The sequence below is a fragment of the Pan troglodytes genome, chromosome 5, assembly GCF_028858775.2.
Source record: "Pan troglodytes isolate AG18354 chromosome 5, NHGRI_mPanTro3-v2.0_pri, whole genome shotgun sequence".
Taxonomy (NCBI): Eukaryota; Metazoa; Chordata; class Mammalia; order Primates; family Hominidae; genus Pan; species Pan troglodytes.
In genome coordinates this window covers 126,257,659-126,278,362 of record NC_072403.2, presented here as the reverse complement: position 1 = coordinate 126,278,362, position 20,704 = coordinate 126,257,659, and the positions used below count along the sequence as shown (strand labels likewise).

Here is a 20,704-nt window from a genome sequence, read left to right as displayed (position 1 = left end):
GTGATAAATAAATGTCTGCTTTCCTGTTTTACCCAGTCTATGGCATTTTGTTATAACAACCCAAACAATCTAAGACATGTGTGTAATTAACTTTGAATTAGTCTCTACTGAGCACTCAGTGTATTTTCATACTCTGCTTGCAATATGCTGTTGAATGCAGGAACTGTGACTTGTAAATCTTTAAGCCTCTACAGCATTCTCATCATGCTCTGCTCATAGTAGGTTCTTCCATCTGTTTGTTGGAAGCACTAGAAACAAATTATAAACTATTTTCTCAGGATACCTTTTAATGTTTAAAACAACAGCCAGATTTTCACTTCTGTTCTTTGCAGAGATTGTCTTTCTTTGCACTAATGAGAAAGATGCGTACCCTGAAAAATGCTTTTAAGTAACTATGAAAAAAGACTTGCACAAAGCATCTGCCCTATTGCATCGCTAATGGGGTAACCTCTTTATGTTTATGCAATCCATAAATAGTGGGCACAAAATGCCAAAGGTTTTAAAAGTGCTGAAAATAACTTTTCTCTTGGAATAGTAGCATTTTTATTTTAAGCTGCAATTTACAGATATTAAAGATTGTAATTTTGCCCCTTCTTCTGTAGTTGTAGTTTAAAAGCAAAATAGACAACTACTTTTTGAAAGGGCAAAAGCAAAATGATGAAAGAAAATAAAATATATTATTTTACAGACTTCAGTACTTTTAATAACACTGGCTTTGAACTCTTGCTTTTCATTTCCAAAACCATGGGGGCAAGATAATTCCTCCAAAGGCTAAAACCAAGACAGGGTATTGGTGGACACCTGGGGCTCAGCAGGCCTGGGGAGATAGTGAAACCTGAGAGTTAGAGTTTACCAGGAAGGTGTGATAATTATAATTTGGCTGGAAAAAATAGTAAAACTAAATTGGTTGGGTTGACAAATAGCCAAATTACTCAGCAAGTTCTAACATGGAGTTGAGACCCATAGAGAACATGGAGATCTGTCTTAAGAAACAGAAGGCTAATGACAAGGTGTAGCCTTGAGAACCAGGAAGGGAACAAAGACTAGCGTAATCTATTCATTAGCGTTGTTCTGAAAAATTGATCTGGGTACAAAAAGTAGTCCAAATGATAAAAATAATGCATTTTCTGCCTACAAAAGGAAAGTACCCATTTTTTTCAGCCAGATAATACACAGATACAAAAAAAATAAGAGACAGAGATGGATGAAAAATGTTTAAGTAACAGAAGCAGAATACTAGCATCACAGTTAAGACATATGACACTGGTCTTTAGCATAAGGAAGCAGAAATATGAATTGCCCCTGATACCAGCATAAGTGAAATCTCTATGCTTAGTATTGGGGATGCAGTAATTAGCAAAAACAGACATAGGACCTTCCTATATGATCCTATTATTCAATATGGAAGATGTCCATAAAATAGTCACCCGAGCAAATGTAAAACTGTGACTGGCACTCGGAAAGAGAAGTGCATGGTATTCTGATAGCATAAGAGGGGGATTTGACTTGACCAGGATGGTGCAAAACAGCACTCTTAAGGAAGTGATGATTTTGCTGAGATCTGAACAATGAGTAGGAGTTAACAGGATGATATGTGTTTGGTGGTGGGGAGGAGGTGTTAATGAAGAAGGGATAGGATTTTCCAGGAAGTGGGAAGAGCAAGAGCAAAGTCCCGTATTCAAGGGAATGGAGGAAGGCCAATGGCTGAAAAGTCAAAAGGAAGGAACATGCAGTGACAGGTGACACTGGAGAAGAGGTGGAAGGAAGACCAGGCACAGTAAAGGCCATGTTAAGTATTTTGGTGTTTATTCTAAGATGAGTGAGAAACAATTTAATTGTTTAAACAAGAGACTGACATGGGACGTTAAGTTTTATTTAAAAGAAAATAAAAAAAGATTATTCCAGCAATGGCATAGTGATGCAGTACAGCCCAGATTTGAAAGAAATAAAGTGGAAGGTTTTTGGTGGCTTTCATTATTTTCCAGGTGAAGATGACAGCAGCTTGAGCTAGGGTCATAGCAATGAAAATAGAAATAAGTTGGTTTGTGAAATGTTTAAGAAGTAAAATCAGCGGTTCTGGAGATGGTTTAATTGGATATCGTATATGAAAAGAGAAAGCCTTTAAGGATGACTCAGGGTTTTGGCTTGTATATCTTTGAAATAGCAATGCTAGGAAAAGATCTTATTTTGTTTTGTTTGCAGTGGGAAGGTGGTAATGATATTAAGTTCAGTTTGGGATAAGTAGAATTTAAAATGTCTTTAAGATGTCCATGTGGAGATACCAAATAGGCAATTGAACATACCAGTCTGGAGCTTAGAGGACAGTGCTGGGCTGGAGATAAAAACTGACAAAGCATGAACATGGTCAGAGCCACGGGCCTGGGTGAGATTGCCTGGGAAGAGAGGATAAACTGAGAAAAGAGATCTTAGGATGAGCCTTGTTAAAGCTAAAATGTAACGGAGAAGGATAAATCTGCCATACCTTCCTCACTCTGACCAGACTTTACCCTAATGTAAAAATGTGCTATCAGTAAAACGAAAAGTAACAAATAAACGGAGAATACACTAACAGTCGGGCGTGGTGGCTCATGCCTGTAGTCCCAACACTTTAGGAAGTGGAGGCAGGAGGATGGTTTGAGCTCAGGAGTTTGAGACCAGCCAGGGCAACATCAAAAGACCGTGTCTCCATTTAAAAAAATACAAAAATTAGCCAGGTATGGTAGTGCATACCTGTAGTCTCAGATACTTGAGAGGCTGAGGTGGGAGGATCACTAAGGCCCAGGAGGTCGAGGCTGCAATGAGTGGAGATAATGCCACTGCACTTCAGTCTGGGCAACAGAGTGAGGCCCTGTCTCAAATAATAATAATAAATAATAATTAGAAGAAGAAGAAGAATACACTAACATTATTATTGCAAAAGTCAGGGAATATACCAGAGAAAGATAGCTTAGAGTGGTCAATGATTTAAGTAAACTATGTTAAAAAAAAAAAAAACCTCAAATAATGAAAACATATACTGAGGTCTGATTTTCACCTTACCAAATGATGTTTTTATTTATCAACCTAATTCTTTGTCCCATGTCTATTAAAAACATATTTTTTTCAACAATTTAAAATGAGATTTGCTTTGGCATTTGGACCAAGTGAGTTGTCTGTGCCCTTATTGATTAACACTGGGGCTGAATCTGAAGACAGCAGCCATGTGCCTCAGACAGGAAGCTGAGACCCAACACAGCAGTGCAGTGCGGGAGAGGGGCTCAACTACAAACCTTAACAAAGCAGGCTGGGTTTCCAGATAGAGGAGAGGGTTTACAATAAAACAGAACAGGAATAGTATCTCCTCTTTGAGTACAACATATATATATTCATGTACATATCTCCTTAGAAGCTCCTTCCTCAGTGACAATCAGAAAATATTGATTCTGAGGAAAAACCTGGACGTTGTTTGTGAATCACTAACCAAGCATTTAAGGCTTTGGACTGAGGTTAACCTGTAAATACAAAGGTGAATTTTAGTAAGGTATTTCTAGGAAGAAACTAATGCATGTAGGTCTTCATTTTGTAATGGTTGATTCTATATTTTATTACAAAATAAAAGAAAAGCACATCTGCTAGAAGTATCATCACACTAAAAGATAAAATATCTGTAGTTTTTACATCTGAGTTTATGCAAGTGTTAATTTCTTTCTATTTTAAAAACAATAGCTGTTGTGGGAGCCATAATGGTCTGCAGTGAGGCAGATGAACAAACTGAAGAATTAGTGAAATACTCCCAGTTGGTAACTTCATCATGAGAAAGAAATATTCTGTCAGGGCTTTCAATGAGATTTTTAAATCTTGTGTTGAGTGATTTATTGTTTTATATCTACAATTTTAAATTGTTCTGAGAAATGTTTTTGTACTCTGGAGAGAACTGATGAAAACATAACTGAAAATATATGCAGTGCCTTTAAAAAATCTTTGTAATCTTTATTTTAAAATTCCTTTTTATGTTTTCTTTCAAAAAGATAGTTTTCTTCTGACAATGTTATTCTATTATAAATTTTAATTTTCTTATTCTGCTTTGTCTAACTTTATAGATTTAAATACCTCAGCAAATCTAAAGTATAAGGATGAAAAAAAAATTCTGATGTGATGACAATGTGCCAACTGAATGGTATTTATACTTTGTAGTCAGAAATGTTACAATGAAATTGTCTCTGCTTGTGATCTCACATTATGGAGAGTTCTGAGGGTCTGACAACTCCTGACATTATGATATACTCCTATTACACAGTTAAAGCAGACAGTCAGAGCAGAGTTCTCAGCAGAGCACAAGGAAAGATTTATAGACATGGCAAAAGAACACTTTGCCTGTTCCCTTCTTTAAATAATTATGACTTTCCATGAATCTCTTTCTAAATCAACTACAGAATGACAAATATCGGGCAAAGAAAAGGCCACAAAAATATCACTTACTGTAAGCACTATTGAGGTTTTAGAAGCACAGTATTGAATTCTCTGTTGTACGTTCTGCATATGATTCATTATGTGGGATGCTCCCCACCTCTCCACACACCATATATTTCTCCCATTATCATTCAAAAAGGACTTTTAATACTCCCTCTCTCTGTCAAGTTCGTTCTTTTCTCAATACAAGGAGTCAAGAAGAAAATATTTCAGTGTATTTTTCATTGAACAAGTTAAGGAGATGTGATAAAAAGATTCGTCTAATTGATTAAATGGTATGTGCACTCTGGAAGGACTTTCCAGGATTTTGGAAAAGGAAAAATAACATTTGCAGGTATATGTTTTATTTAATTGTGAAGGTTTATATAAAGTAACATTTTGAAATACTGGGCTGGGTGCAGTAGCTCACGCCTATGATCCCAGCATTTTGGGAGGCGGAGGCAAGTGGATAGCTTGAGCTCAGGAGTTTGAGACCAGCCTCGGCAACATGGTGAAACCTCATCACTACAAACAATACAAAAATTAGTCAGGCATGGTGGTGTGTGCCTATAGTCCCAGCTACTCAGGAAGCTGAGATGGAAGGATCGTTTGAGCCCAGGAACCAGAGTCGCAGTGAGCTGAGATCAGGCCACTGCACTCCAGTCTGAGCAACAGAGTGAGACCCTATCTCAAAAAAATAAAATAAAACCTGTATTTTTTTTCAATACTGAAATACTGAATTTTGAAAAATGCTTCTTTGTTCTGAAAAGGGAAAGACAATATTTATAGAGTGTCTACTCTGCAAGGGCCTTTCCATAGATTATATCTGTCAATCTTTACAACAGCCCAAGGAGGGAAGAAATATCAGTGCCATTTTACAGATAAGCACACTGAGTTATAGACAAGTTATGTGCCCAAGATAACACAGCGAATAACAGACCCACACTCTAAAGCTTTGTCTGGCCCTCAATTCATGTTCTTTCCGAAGACCTGACTATTGCCTACTCCTAAGTTTTGCATACAAAAATGGATAAACACACAAAGTGAAAACAAAAATAATCTAGCCCTCTTGCTTTGCTATTATAATCTAAATGCACAATGGGGAAAAAAGAGGTGACTGCTGATTTCATAGTTTATATAATTCCACCTATTTGAAGAGTCTAACAATAAAATACTTAAGGGATGTAGCATTTATAAATTTGCAGACTTGCTGAGCTCTGAGCTATGCATATTATCTGCATTATATTCTGTAACTATTTTAATCCTCACAATAATAACACAAGGTAGGCACCATTACTATCTCCATTTTAATGATGAGGAAACTAAGGCTGAGAGGTAAAAAAGTTATCCAGGATCACACAAGTGATTCTATAAGTGGTAGAGCTGGTCTTGAATCTATGATTATAGGGTGCTGAAGCGCTCTTATCCATGATGCTAAATTGCCTCTTTTAATTACATAATTACTACAAAATGAAACTAAAACAAGCCACTGATTATGTTTATATTTCTATGTATTTTACAAGCAATATATTGCATTATCTATGAAAACTGTATGATTCTTATTTTTAATTCCCAAAAATGCATTAATTCTGTTAAAAAAATACAGAATCAATGCAAAAAAATGCATTAATTCTGTAAAAAGAAAACTGCAGAAAACCAATATAGAAGTTAACTTGAAAAGTAACATGTGAATCTAACCTGTCACATTCCTCATTAAACCTACCTTTCTTATCAAAGGTAACTACTATTCACAGACATATAACCTTCCAGACTTACTAAATGTGTATGTGTGTTTGTATATATATGTGTGTATATATATATAAATGTATTTATAAATACCAATGTATTTATATATATACACACATATACATACATATATATCATATTATATATTATATCACATTATATATGTATGTATATATATATGCACGTATACATATGTATGTATATATGTGTGTATATATGTACATATGTGTGTGTATATATAATACAAATATAATTTTAAGTCATATTACATACCCTAACTTTTTTTTGGCTCAATAACATATCTTGGAGTTCTTTCTATATTGGAACACTTGATTTTAATGTTTTCATTCTTCACTTCTGAATAGCTTACCATAATACAGATATGTCATATTTTAATTTTCCATTTTACAACATTATTTTGTGGGTTCTTTAACCTTTCTCTAAAGCATCTGTCATGTTATTTACCCAATTACTTATTGAATGCTTCTGTTTGGATGCCCATCAGGTGGGCTTAAATTTCCCCATGTCCAAAATGAAATTTATCACCATCCTCCACATTGCTAGCTCCTATATGTTCTTTAAGTCAGGGCTACTGAAAATGTGAGCAATGGACAAGTGATGGTCAGGGATTACTTGAACTAGTCCATGGTTAAATAAGTACAGAAACTAAGAGAAGGCATTTAGAAATCTTCATAGCACTTTAGCAATGCTGCAACATCTTCCTGCACTAACACGCTTCTACTAATTTATTTTTACTGCATTTTACAAAGTATGCAATGAAAAAGAAATTTAAAAACTAAAACCAGAAAGCTTATCCTTTACCACAGATACTCTGAGAAACAGTTACCACTGCAATTCAGTGAAGGGCCCTGCTATCCAACCAGTCTAAGCCAGAAATGTGAGACTTACTCTTCCTATCTCTCTGACCAAGAATATACATCGGTAGAGAATCTAGAGAAAAACCATGAGAATGTTTTTAGAGCAAAGGAATTGCTTTCAAACTTTTGTCTTTACTGGTCCCTTTTCCATTAGGATAAAAACATGCTGATTTTCTCTGACCTTTTGAATACCCTCCACCACTAGTGGCATTGAAGTGGCCCTCCAACTATTACCTTAGCTCTTTCCTTCTCTCTGTAATAAGATTTTTATTAAACATTTTTAGGAATGCAAAGTTCCCTTTCATATTCCCCATTAGTTTTGTTAAACCACTGCAGTGTGATTTTCCACAACTCCTCTGTTGAAAATCTTAAAGTAACCAATCATAGCCTTATTTCTATGAGGTTGGTGGAAAAGTAATTGAGGTTTTTGCTATTTCTTTTAATTGCAAAAACTAGAATTAGTTTTGCACCAAGCTAATAAATCCCATCTTTTTTTCCTTGACTTCTGTGCAACATCTAATACCACTGACCATTCACCTCTTCTTGATAAACTGTCTAATAGTTTCTATTTCAAATCATTCAATAAAATGTGAAGTTATCTGTCAATAGGTGTAGGAGAAGCTGTAAAATTGCCCCTGTAGAGATTAAGAGAGGGCTATGTCTGTAGAAAATATAAAGATGGCCAGGCAGTGTTGAGGGCCTAGCTCAGCCTGGAGACCATCACTGTGGAGTAGCACCAACTGCTTCTTTCTCTTATTTTCTTCAGTGAATGTAGCCCTGGTGTAGATACGGAGAAAGTGGGTGGTTGGACTGACCCAGAGTTTGTCATTTTAAAGAGTTTGGGTGGTAGCTGAATGTTACTAGAATAGATAAGATTACCTAAGGAAAACATGTCGAAGGAGAAGAAAGCAAAACCAAGGATAAAGTTTCAGACAATGTTAGTATTTAAAGAGTTGGCAGAAAAGGTGTTTACTGATGATGTTAAGGAAATATAATAGCCAGATGAAGGGAAAAACATGAAAAGATAGGGGCTAAAAATTAGAGGAGAGAGTTTTAAAAGGCAGGTGTGGTCAATAGTAGCCACTGTAAGCAAATTATGCTGTATGGGGCAGGGAAATACATAATTGGTTATAAAAATTAAGAAGCCCTGAGTGATTTTATCAAGGGTGGTTTCAGAAACACCCTGAGAAGTCCATGCAGCTACAGCTTTTGCTGAACCAGACCTGAACACTGCTTCTGCTGCTCTGGGACTTACACTAGTGGCCATGGTATTCCCAAGGCCATAAAATACATGACCACAATTAGCGGGCAGAAGCAAATCTCCCTGGAAAAATCTTTGTACGCACAATGCCTTCCCAAAGGCTTTGACCAGAGTGTGTTATCTGTCATCATCTACTCTATTGCATAAACCACCCAGGCCCCTCTGTGGAAGCCATTCAATCAAGATAAAGTCCCTTTACTTTGATAAAGAGAAATAGCAAAGTACAAAGCTGATATTTCCTACCTAATGCCACTTCCAAGCCCTGTCTTAATTGACTTCTAAGCTCTCGTGTCTGACTTTTTATGGTGATTTTCTTCTGTCTCTCTCTTCTTCAACACTTCTTTCTGCCAAAAAAAAAAAAACAAAAATTACATAGGACATGAAAACCTTCTAAATCAACAACAACAACAAAAAAGACTAATCTTTTTTTGTTCTTCTCATTTTCCATTTATATTTTTCACTCCAAAAAATATCCCAAGAGCCCTCCTTGTTTTGGCACACGTGTCATGAAAACCCCAGTCACTTCCTCCCACTCCCAAAGTGCCTGATGAAGGGAACACAAATTTCTCACCATCCAACTTGAGGGAAAGGAGTGGGAGTCATATTACATACCCTAACTTATTAGGGTATGTAATACGAGATTTCCTAATGTGTCAAAAGTGCAAGAGAAGTCTCAGGACCACCCTGCAACTTGAAGTGTCCCTCAGTAAAGAGGAAAATTCTCCTGCTTTTTCAGAAAGCACTGGACAACAAGCATGTTCTAAATGCCATGATGTTAAACATGGGACAGGAGAAACTATTTCACTGGATGCATTCCCCGCTCTAATTTAGCACTATGGCAGAATCAATATGTGGCCACCCAATTTCATTTTATAGTTGTGATGGTTAGTATTGAGTGTCAACTCAATTGGATTGAAGGATGCAAAGTATTGTTCCTGGGTGTAAAGGAGATTAACATTTGAGTCAGTGGACTGAGAGAGACAGATCCATCCTCAATCTGGGTGGGCACCATCTAATCAGCTGTCAGCATGGCTAGGATAAAGCAGGCAGAAGAAAGCAGAATAAGCAGATTTGCTTCCATCATTCTCCAGTGATGGATGCTTCCTGCCCTCAAACATCAGACTCCAAGTTCTTCAGCTTGTGGACTCTTGGACTTACATCAGTGATTTGTCAGGAACTCTTGGGTCTTCAGCCACAAACTGAAAGCTGCACTGTCTTCTTCCCTACTTTTGAGGTTTTGGGACTCAGACTGGCTTCCTAGCTACTTAGCTTGGAGACAGCTTATTGTGGGATTTCACCTTGTGATCATGTGAGTCAATTCTCCTAATAAACTCCCCTTCATATATACATCTATCCTATTAGTTCTGTCCCTTTAGAGAATCCTGACTAACACAATAGTTGTTTTCCAAGTATATATCAAGCTAGCTACCATGCAGTTAAGGAGGATTATGATTCTGTTCCAGCCAAAGAAATGTGAGAAGAGCCAATGTGGCTTGAGATGGACTCCCTGTAATGGTGAAGGTGGAGTTCGTGTATACAGTGGTAGATACGCAATATTCAAGCAGACTGGTTTGCATCAGCTGAGATATCACATGGAGAACAGTCATTATTAAGTATCTCTCTACTTGTAATCAGGCTTTTCATGAGTGACAAACTTTTGTTGTTTTAAGCCACAAGATTTGAAGTTGTTACTACATAGTGTACATAGTCTTTCCTATCTCGATTAATAAAAGCTTCACACAATTGTAGATCTAAAAGAGATTATTTTCTCCAATTTCTTCCGAGGCCCAGTGAGTATGTGTGACATGTCCAGTATTACAAAATTACTGAGTGGCGCAGAGGAGCCTAGAATGCCAGTCTTCTAACATTTGGTTCACTGTTCTCTCTTTTTTAACAAAGATTACAATCAACGATATTGGAACAATAGTGTCAAATATTTTCATAGCATGCATTTATCAACATTTTAGAAAAATAGGCACATTTATATACATATGTGTAATAAATAAATATTATTTTAAATGTATGTGTATAAATGCAGAAATGTATATCTTCAATGTGTTTTACATAACGTGTTGGAACTTGGTGCCACCCATCTTGATAAAGATTTGTAGACTCACATTGTTGTTTTAACTGGAAACTGCCTTAAATATTATATATTGTTTAGTTTTTCCTTTGTTGTTGGTAAATGAGGAAAAAGAGGCCCAGAAAGTAAAACCATATTTCATGAGTTCATACAATCTGTAGGAGGGTAAGATTTGAGAGGGAATACATTGATAGTCTTTAGGAATTATTTATTATTATTATCTGCTAGGGACTAGGAACAAAGCAAAATAGTGTGAAGAAAATTGCTGTCCATTACATAAAACTGTGGTAATCTCTTGGATTCCTCAGGGGAAGGAGGTGAGGAAAACAATGTCACTCCAACTTCTGTTTTCCCTTGTGGTTAAATAAGCCATTATGATAAATTACCTCCCACCTTGTGTGCCTATGTGATGTCTCTGCACAAGCTTTCCTTTTTGTGGTGTTTTAATGTCCTTTCTTGGTAAAGTACTCATGCCCTAGATTCAAATGATCCTCTGTTAGACTGTAGTCTATGTGAGGCCCTGAGATCCTGAGGTCCAACAGGTCTCTACTAGCGATCTATTTAATTGTCAAAGAGCAATGCAATTCCTTCAGAAAGCTCTGCTAGAAAGATAATATTTCAAATCCCCTCCTGTTTATGAAGTATTTTCTCCATTAGAATTGTGAATATCATATGTACACATCATATACGTAAGCTCAACAGCCATCTTCCATGATATGAGCTGAACATAATCAAAAATCTATGATCTTGTTCTCAGTAACCCAACAATAGAGCTCATAATTCCTCTCTGTTGGTTAACTTTTACCTTGCCTTCACTGGTCAACAAGTAGAAGCTTTTCTTCTTTTTTTTTTGGGAAAAAAAAGGTATTTGACACATAGTAACTGTACAGATTTATGGGGTACATAATGATGTTTTGATACATATATAGTGATAAGATCAGACAATTAGCATATCTATGAACTCAAACACTTATCCTTTCTTTGTATTGGGAACTTTTAAAAAACTGTTACACCTCAGCATTAAAGGGTCCCAAGCAGGTTGAAAAAGGAAGAAATGCTGGTTATTCCTCCATTAGCAAAATTATGCATATAGCATTGCCTCTTACCAGTTAGCAATAACCATATCTCCCCTATGCCATCATAGTACTTGGGACATATGTTCATTACAGATTATTTCATTGTGACTTAGTATGATTCATTTGTATAAGTCCCTCCTATTAAATTATAAGTGATTTAAGGTAAGGGATTGCTTCGTATATGCCTACATCCCTGGCACCAATACTAAAAGTTAAATTTGTTTGTTTCAATAAGTAAAAGGATAAATTGCTATGGAAGTAATGATTTGAAAGTGATGGAAAGGATCCCACAAATATAAATAAATTACATGTACAGAAGGTAAGAAACCGAGATTCAAAGTTGATTCTGACTTCACTGCTTATGAGTTTTACATCCATTTATCTTTCAAGAGGGTCAGGCTCACAAGCCGGCCTTCCTCTTTCTAGGAGAAATGCTTTTTCAGATGCACAGAAATACCCATTCTTGGCTTAAGAAATAAAAAGAAAAAACCAGACTCTATGTAGAAATCAGAAAGTAGGGCAGGGCCCAGAAACATGGTATCTGATAAACTCTGTTCTCTGAGAAGGAAGAAGAAAATGCCTTCTCCAACTAACCCAGCCAGCTTCAGCTTCAGCTCACTACATTTTTCAATAGGTGGAAGTATATCAAGCACAGAGTAAGAAGAGGGTCCTTCTAGAGTATAGGATTTGTCTAAATCCTGCACAGAGAGCAAATATAAAGGCACAGGAAATGAAAATTATGGTGCTGGAACCACCCAGACAGCATCCAATGGGACTCTCTCTCCCTTGAATGCCAGTTAAGTGTTAATGAGAAACCTGGGAGTACCCCCAAGATACCATGGCCAAAACTTCTATTCTCCCCATTTTTTTAATCCTCAAGATGAATATCATCACAACAGGCACTTATTCACAGGGACAGTTAAACGGATGTTTGTAATATGGCTTGAAACCCCTCAGGTGAAATTGGCTTTCTGAAGACAACGCTGTGGTGATGGATCTAACTTCCTCACACTTCCTGTAACTTGCTCTGCTTCCTAAAGCTCTATTCTCTGAGTTGACCTTGCTTAGCTGGTATTATATTTTAGATAAACCTATCTATTAATAATTTACTCATTTCTCATTTACATTATGTTTGTTTTTTAAGGAAGTAAGAGTATTGATTTTAATTCCTATATCATGAAGCAAATTATTTCTGACCTCTGTATGTACAGAAGATATGCATTTAAGCTGCAACTCTTACTAGCCATAAAATATCCTGCTGAATCATGAATAGTAAAGCAAATAACTTTCCATCTTGAGGCCAAGGGTGCATACTTCCATGAGAAAACAAAATAAGGTGATTTAATTTTAAGAAAAAAAAATCATGTAGAAATTGGGGAAAATTTAAGGAGGACTATAAGAGTTTAATATAAGAAAATCTAAATATTATTGCCATAATTGTAATGCTACAGGGGAAAATATATTCAGAATTGTATCATCCCTTTATAATTGAAAGACAACTATATTTTCCTCAGGAAGTTCTTACTTTAATGATCACCAATCCTTACCTTAACTTCCCAGGATATAATTTTTTCTTATTTGTCTAGCCACTCTATTGAGGCATATAAGGTCATGGCCTTGGAAATGCTCTATAAACACACACACGCACATACATACACACATCTATGACATCAACAAAAATTTTTAAGGCTAATTTATAATTATCCTTTAAGATTTCTTATATGTACATGGTATTACTACTCTTTCCTTCCAAAATCATGTGTTCTGAATTTTGTGAAATTGATCCTTCTAAAATGTTTAAGCTAGAAGGGAAAGAAATATGGATGCACCACTGGGAAAAGAGAAGGAAAGGTGATGTAGTAGGGGGTGCGTTCTCTCTGCTAGGACCTCTGCAAAAGCAAAAGTTAAAAAGGGATTAATAACAGGGTTGATTTGCAATAGAGTCCAAACTCACATTGCTTTGACTCTTTGTTCTTATTCTGATAACACAAACCAAAACATATTCAAAATTGTAGCATACAAACATATATAGATTTTAGGCTGATGAAACGCTTCTCTTTGGGACCATTATCATCCTTACCCTCATCAGTGCTTCCCTAAATGTTTCAGTACACACTGGCTTCTCCCTTTCTGCCTTCTGTGTTCTGCCTTCTTTGTTAACTATCCTTATACTCAATCCCAAACAACTTACCAGGTTGCTTGTATATGATCATCTTTTCTAACATTTTCTTATCGTCCCAACGATACTGTGAACTCCATGAAGACACGGTTTGTTTTTTCATGCACCAAAAAAAAAAAAAAAGGAAAGAAAAAATCCAGCACTATGTATGACTCTTTATATTTCCAGCTTCTACACAGTGCCTGGCCCATAGCAAATGTTAATTATGTGTTTAATTAGTTAATTCCAATAGCTGAAGAATGATTTATATTATTTATCTAGAAGCTAACAATGGTATTTCCATTTTAATAAACAGATAGTAAGAATATAATTTTGCTCTTAATCTTCTTTAAAGTTGTCACAATAGAACTCTGGAAGGGAAATGTATCTACCCCATGCCATTTTACATTTTAAAACCCACAAAAAGCCATCTAAACCTCTAGGACAAGTGTAGGTTTAAGTCTTCCCGCCTGTTCCAATTAAAAAAAAAACACCACTAAGCACTGTAAAGTATAAAAGAACATTAAAATATCATCATTTGTGATTTTGTGACACAATTCTCTAATGTGCAGTTTTACACATTCATCCAGTTGGTCATTAAGGCAATTTTTGGGATAGTTAATTGTTTTTATCTTTATTTAGATCTGAGTAATAGTTACACCAGATAGTTTTCAAATTTCTGTATTCTTAAAGAAAATTGAGATAAAGCACTGATGAACATACTTTTACATATTATTATAGTTATTCTTTTAAAAAAAAACAACTTCATTTCCGTTGGGCGCCATGGCTCACACCTGTAATCCCAGCACTTTGGGAGGCTGAGGTGGGTGGATAGCTTGAGCCTGAGCCCAAGAGTTCAAAACTAGCCTGGGAAACATGGCAAAACCCCATCTCTACAAAAAATATACAGAAATTAGATGTGTGTGGTAGTGGGCACCTGTAGTCCCAGCTACTGGGGAAGCTGAGGTGAGAAGATCACTTGAGCTTGAGAGGTTGAGGCTACAGTGAGCTGTGTTTATGCCACTGCATTCTAGCCTATTCAACAGAGGTAGACTCTTTTTCAAAAGTAATAAAATAAAATTCGTTTCACAAGTATGTAAGTAAAAATCAATATGTACTTAAAATAAGGCATGCCATTAATATTTAGATGCAACAAATTGCATTTTCTCAATATCAAAGTGCTTGGCAAGATAGCTCATTTTGTATTATCAATTTTTTTTTATTTTCCAGAGGTGAAAATTTACAGAGAATTATGTCATAATCAATCACGATAAGGAAAATATATTAACTGTGGGCTATTAAAGAAAATCTTTTATGTGCTTGTGATCCACCTCCAGGTAGATTTATTGACATATAATAGATGTCAAATAACTCTAAATGGTTGTCTAGTGGTAATAATTACATTTTGGGGCCACACTTTATCAAGTCGATTTCATATATAAGAATTTTACTACCCAACTGACAATGTTATGATGGGCTCTTCTCTCCTAACTGATGATATTTTGTTAAATACCATGATCAAACCTTCAGCACTTCTTGAAATTAGGTTGAAGACATCTTGCAAAATTAACATTTCACATACAGTTTGAATTCAGAGGTGTGTTTAACTCTTGAGACAGAAGGAAATCAAGGAATCATATTTAGCAGTTGTTTTTGCTCTCAATCTGTCACGTTTTCTAGATAAATACAACACTGATGTGAAGAAGAAAATTTTCATATGACTTCTGTAATCTCTAACAGCTCATTCCATGTGTATATTTATATAGATTTTATCTCCCTACGCAGGATCAAAGTTGATGTCCAGCAGCCTCTCTCTGGTTCCTCCCATTAAATTCACACCACATGCCTCCACCAGCTTTTGTGTAATTAAACTTGCTATTTTTAACACACAAGCAGAAACCATTGAAAGGTAATGGTAACTGTTGTGTAGATGAAAAAGGCCTATTTGTCACCATTCATTATACCAATTCAGCCATGATAAATGAACAGAAATGGAGTATTCTCCTTATTTCTAGTGCAACTCCCCTAAGCTCATGGTCTGAATGCTGAGAGAGGGTGCTCTGTAGGGAGATGGCATGCATAATGCGGAAATACTTAACAGCACTTTGCAGTCTGGAGCCAGAATGGCCCAGATCTGACTCATCTCCATGTCAAGCTTGTTTGGCATTTAGCTAATGTGTAATTTTATTTTGACATGAATCATTGAAACTTAAACATGTTAAACTAAATATTTGAACTCTACATAAAACTCTTTTTAAAAAAAACTAAAGTATATATTTAAAGCCTTTTAAAAAGTGCCTTAGCTAAACATAAAATAATTATACATAATAGTCTCAAAGATTCCTGACTTTTCTCTTTTGAAGGGGTAGACTATTCTTGGCATATTGATATTTTGCTTTGAATAAAAGGAAAATTATTTCAGTATGAAGTTGGCTCTTCAGAATGAGGTGATGTGAAAGCTCAGCATTTATCAGATAAGCTAGAAATTCAGGTCATCAGTGACTGAGGACTTGGGGTCCATAAACACCAGAGGGCAAATCTTTGTATTATCTGGGTAAGTACTGCCTTTTCTTTTTAGGCCATTTAAACTTGAATGGAGAAATAGAAAAGTTAAAAGATAGAGTAGGAAATTTAGAAAAAGTCACTTTTAACATAACTAAACATGGTCTTTCTGATGTTGTTAACATCTTAAACTGATGATCTGAAGAGAAGAGTTGTGATATTAAACCTTAGATTTAGCATATAGGCATCCACCGGAAAATAGAGGATAGAAACCAACTCTGACTGGAGACATTCTGGGTCTAGTTAAGGGACAGTCTTCCAATCTAATCCAACGAGTACTTCACCCAGAATTCAGGCATCTCAAAACTTACAAACTTTATGAAAGGCCCAACCTTACTTCCTACGTTTTAGAAAAGCATATTGTGGGCACTAGTGGAGCATCACAGTACTGAGATCAAAAATGGTATTCTTTATAACCTGACTCCAACTTGCCTCTCTGCCAAATGGTTTTCCTAGAACCTAGAACTTTTCTAGGAAAAGTTTCAAATTTGAAAACAGCAAAAAAAGAAAATTTTTTCATGACAACCAGTTGTTGAAGAAAGTTCAACTTACCAAATAAAATGAATATGAAATACAAAACACAATATTAGAATATTTGTAAAGGCAATGGAACCCAGTCCTAAAACAAGTTGTAATAAAATAAAGTGATTGAGTTTTTATTTGGATCATGAATCAATTCAGAAAATATAGAAATAATTGAATTTCCAATTTTGCACTAGTGACAAAAAGGCTAAGGGTAGCTTGCTATAGTGGTATCAAATGCAGAGTCATGGCCCTCCCAGCCATAGTTGAAGGAACCAACTCAGTGAGTGGAATGGTATGAAAGGATGAAAACCTCCCCTGACCGCTGCTCAATTCCCTCCAGCAGAGCTGATTTAAATAAAAAAAAAAAAAAATGCCCTTTTGCACTACATTGGCCTTTTCTGTGAATAGGTCAGCCAGGTGCAAGCTACCAGATGTGAGGTTCCATGGTCTCTAAGCCCCAGGAGGCCATTTATCTCTTTTATTAGATAGGACTCAGTGCTAAAAAGAGGTGTGGCAGAACCAGCATCTTACTATTAGGGTATCTGAATTTGTCAAAATTTTAGCTTTTTCAATAGGAAAAGCACTCTGAATGTGTTGTTTCTCTTCATTACATCATGATTTTATCATAAAACAGACTTCTCAGTAGTTTGGGAATAGTTTAGACGCGCTTATAAAGCCATCTCCGACAGCCTAGATTATTTTATACTTCTACAAAATGCCCTTTTCACCCACTTTACCTAGATTTTTTAATGATTCAAAACATGTTGAATAACTTCTGTAAAGATTTTAAGAAACTTGAAGAGACAGTTTACAAAGCTCAAATATCTAGTGGGGCTTTACTGGAGAACCTCGTAACATTGAAAGAATGCTTTTGTACTCTCAGCGCTCCCCTTGGGAAGCCCTCACCAAAGCTCAGGCCCCATCTCGTGCTTTGTGGCTTTTCCCCTAGAAAACTGCAGATGCTTCTTCCTCCTTGAGGAAACTTGAGGGTCTCCAATCCCATATTTCCACATCTCAGTCACCAACCTAACCAGATAAACTAATCTCAGCTGACATTTAAAAGACCTTTCCAAAGATAACACGTACTCAATTTAACATTCCCCTACCTGCTTCTTCTTAAGTCAACGAGACCTAAAACTGGCTGCCTTTAGAATAATCTAGACAGCTCCTTAAAAATGCAAATTCTTGGGGCTGGTTGCGGTGGCTCACACCTGTAATCCCAGCACTTCGGGAGGCCGAGGCAGGTGAATCACCTGAGGTCAGGAGCTTGAGACCAGCCTGACCTACATAAAGAAACCCTGTCTCTACTAAAAATACAGAAATTAGCTGTGTGTAGTGGTGGGCACCTGTAATCCCAGCTACTAGGGAGACTGAGGCGTTAGAATCGCTTGAACCCAGGAGGTAGAGGTTGCAGTGAGCCGAGATTGTGCCACTGTACTCCAGCCTGGGTGACAGAGCAAGACTCTGAGAAGGAAGGAAGGAAGGAAGGAGGGAAGGAAGGAAGAAAGGAAGGAAGGAAGGAAGGAAGGAAGGAAGGAAGGAAGGAAGGAAGGAAGGAGAAAGAAAGAAAGAGAAAGAAAGAAAAAGAAAGAAAGAAAGAAAGAAAGAAAGGAACGAAGGAAGGAAGAGAAAGAAAGAAAGAAAGAAAAAGAAAAGAAAGGGAGAAAGAAAATTCTTGAGCTATACTCCAGACTTTTATTCTGCAAGTCTAAGGGGACTCAGGAATCCCCAAATAAGTTTGGGAATCATTTGGTCAACACATCAATGGCTATTGTGGAAAATTTGTGATCACAATAATTGGTAGGACACTATCTCCAGGCAATAAATAAATTCATGATCTCAATATTGACAGATCTGGGTTCAAATCTTTATCACTTGTGAGTTGCTTGGCCTCTCTGAGCCTCGACTTTGTCCGTTAGGGAAAAAAAAGATGTAATAATACTTGCCCAGGTTGTTATGTGAATTGAATAAGAGAATTTTGTCAAAGATGTTAATATGAGGGAAGAAAAAGAAAATTGGGAAAAGGGAGGCAAAACAAATCTTAGTACAGAAATAATGGTTATGCAAGGCAATGCTGAAAGAAGTAGTCAGCTATACTGCTTTCCTGGGGAGGAATTAAAGTCATTACACTCTTCTGGGCTCTGGGTGGAATAATTCTGGATGGAAATTAAGAATTGAGGAGATTAAGAGGTGGTCTTGGTTAGGACACAGGGAGCTTCCTCCCTTGGGCAACCTGAGAATTCCATTCACTGAGTTAACATAATTGCTGAATGCTTACTGTCTTCCAAACACTGTTCTAACGCAAACTATGCCATATAAGAATGTAAGAATGACATTGTTCCCACTCTGTTGGAATTTATATTCTAGTTGGAGCAAGGCTGGTAATATACAAACAGACAAATTAGAAGTAAATAGATGAGCAAGAAAGATCAGAATCAGAAAAGAATGACTTTTAAAAGTCACCTTCTTGGTGAGATATTTTAATATTATAATACACAAAACTATGAAATGACATGGTAAAGTGCAGGTAAATTGATAATCTAAGTTAGGGCTTGATTTTCTTGTTGCCATGAGGTTAAAGGTGGACAAATATCCTTTAATATTAGGTCAGCTATAGAGACAGCAGAAATGACTGAGCGCTCACAGTGTGTCAGGCACTGTTTGAAATGTTACTCTTTCAGGAACATTGTGAGATTCCACGATCATCCCATTTTACAGAGAAGGAACCTGAAGTAGCTTCCCCATTGTCACTGAGTTTGCCAGGGGGAAGTAGAGCTTGAATTTAGGCAGTCTGACTCCAGAGGCCAGACACTGAAATCACGCTTGCACCCCCTGAGAAGGACGTTGCTGTGACCTCTGGCTTCCCTGGCTTTCTTCTCTTCAGTGTTGTTTCCATGGAAAGAGTTAAAAACTCCACATCCCTGGCATTCCCTTGACAGAGTTTTGTCCATATACAACTAAAGATAAATGAGCCCCAAGCCCTAGGTGTTTGGAAGCTATGATATGAGAAAAAATAATTGGGTTGTTTATTTTATTCGTATATTGCTTTAACTTGCACTATGCAATAAAACTCCATTAATCCACACTTCACTGATCTCATGTGAAGATAACCAACTAAACTATATGTAATTAAGAAATGTTACTTTTTCTTCAGATAATTCTTTAGAGTCTTATTTGTAAAGTAGGCAAATCCAGTTTTTTTAAAAAGAGTCATTTATTTTTGGTTCTAGTAATTAAATTTATTATGTTATCAAAGTAGCTTATTCTTAGGATATAGTATAAAACCAGGGCCTTTTGTGAAGTGTAGTTTTTACAAACTTAGCTTTATTACTTATTAAAATCCATTTATATCTTAGTTAATAATATTAACTTTCCTTGACATTACTAAAACTCCACTTGTTCCCAAATATTTTCTCAGGCAGATTTCTCACATTTTTCTTTCATTATTCCAAATGAATGAGGTTTTAAAGTGTTCACATTTATGGGACTACATATAAAAATAATAATAAACACCAACTTTTAAAATTATGTTCTTTTTCATTTTGCAGAGATTGCTTAGAGAAATAAAAATGGAAATGGTACAAATTTACAGCCCTTGATTCATGGAGCAATCCTTCCCAAGTGGATAGAAGAAGCCCACAAATATCCAGCCACATAAAACTTTTAATGCAGATATTTCAAACACCACCAGATTTTTGTCACTTCTTTAAAGGAGGGAAACTTTTGTGTTGAACAATAGGAAACCATGAACAGCTGGCTTCGACTGAAGCCTAGTTTTCATATTTTAAACATGATCATTTAAGGTCAGAGAAACCAAAACTTGACAAATTAGTGTTAATTTTTGAAAAGAAGAAAGACAGCTTGTTTTGAGAACAAGCTGTTTTGAGAGGTATTACCATGAGCTAATACCTCTATTAAGTACTTTCCATGAACATTCACAATGTCCTGTGAGATGTGCCCTCTGATTATGCCCAAGCAGAGGAGAAA

General features: G+C 36.2%; 1 long non-coding RNA gene across 1 annotated transcript in view; it reads right to left on the bottom strand.

Annotated features, from left to right (window-relative positions):
• The window catches only part of LOC134810358 (uncharacterized), a 56,533-nt gene that overhangs the window by 18,629 nt on the left and 17,200 nt on the right, over positions 1-20,704 (bottom strand). Inside the window, exon 2 of the long non-coding RNA XR_010158150.1 lies at positions 8,557-8,657. This is a non-coding gene — a long non-coding RNA (uncharacterized LOC134810358). The remainder of the gene's footprint in view (positions 1-8,556; positions 8,658-20,704) is intronic.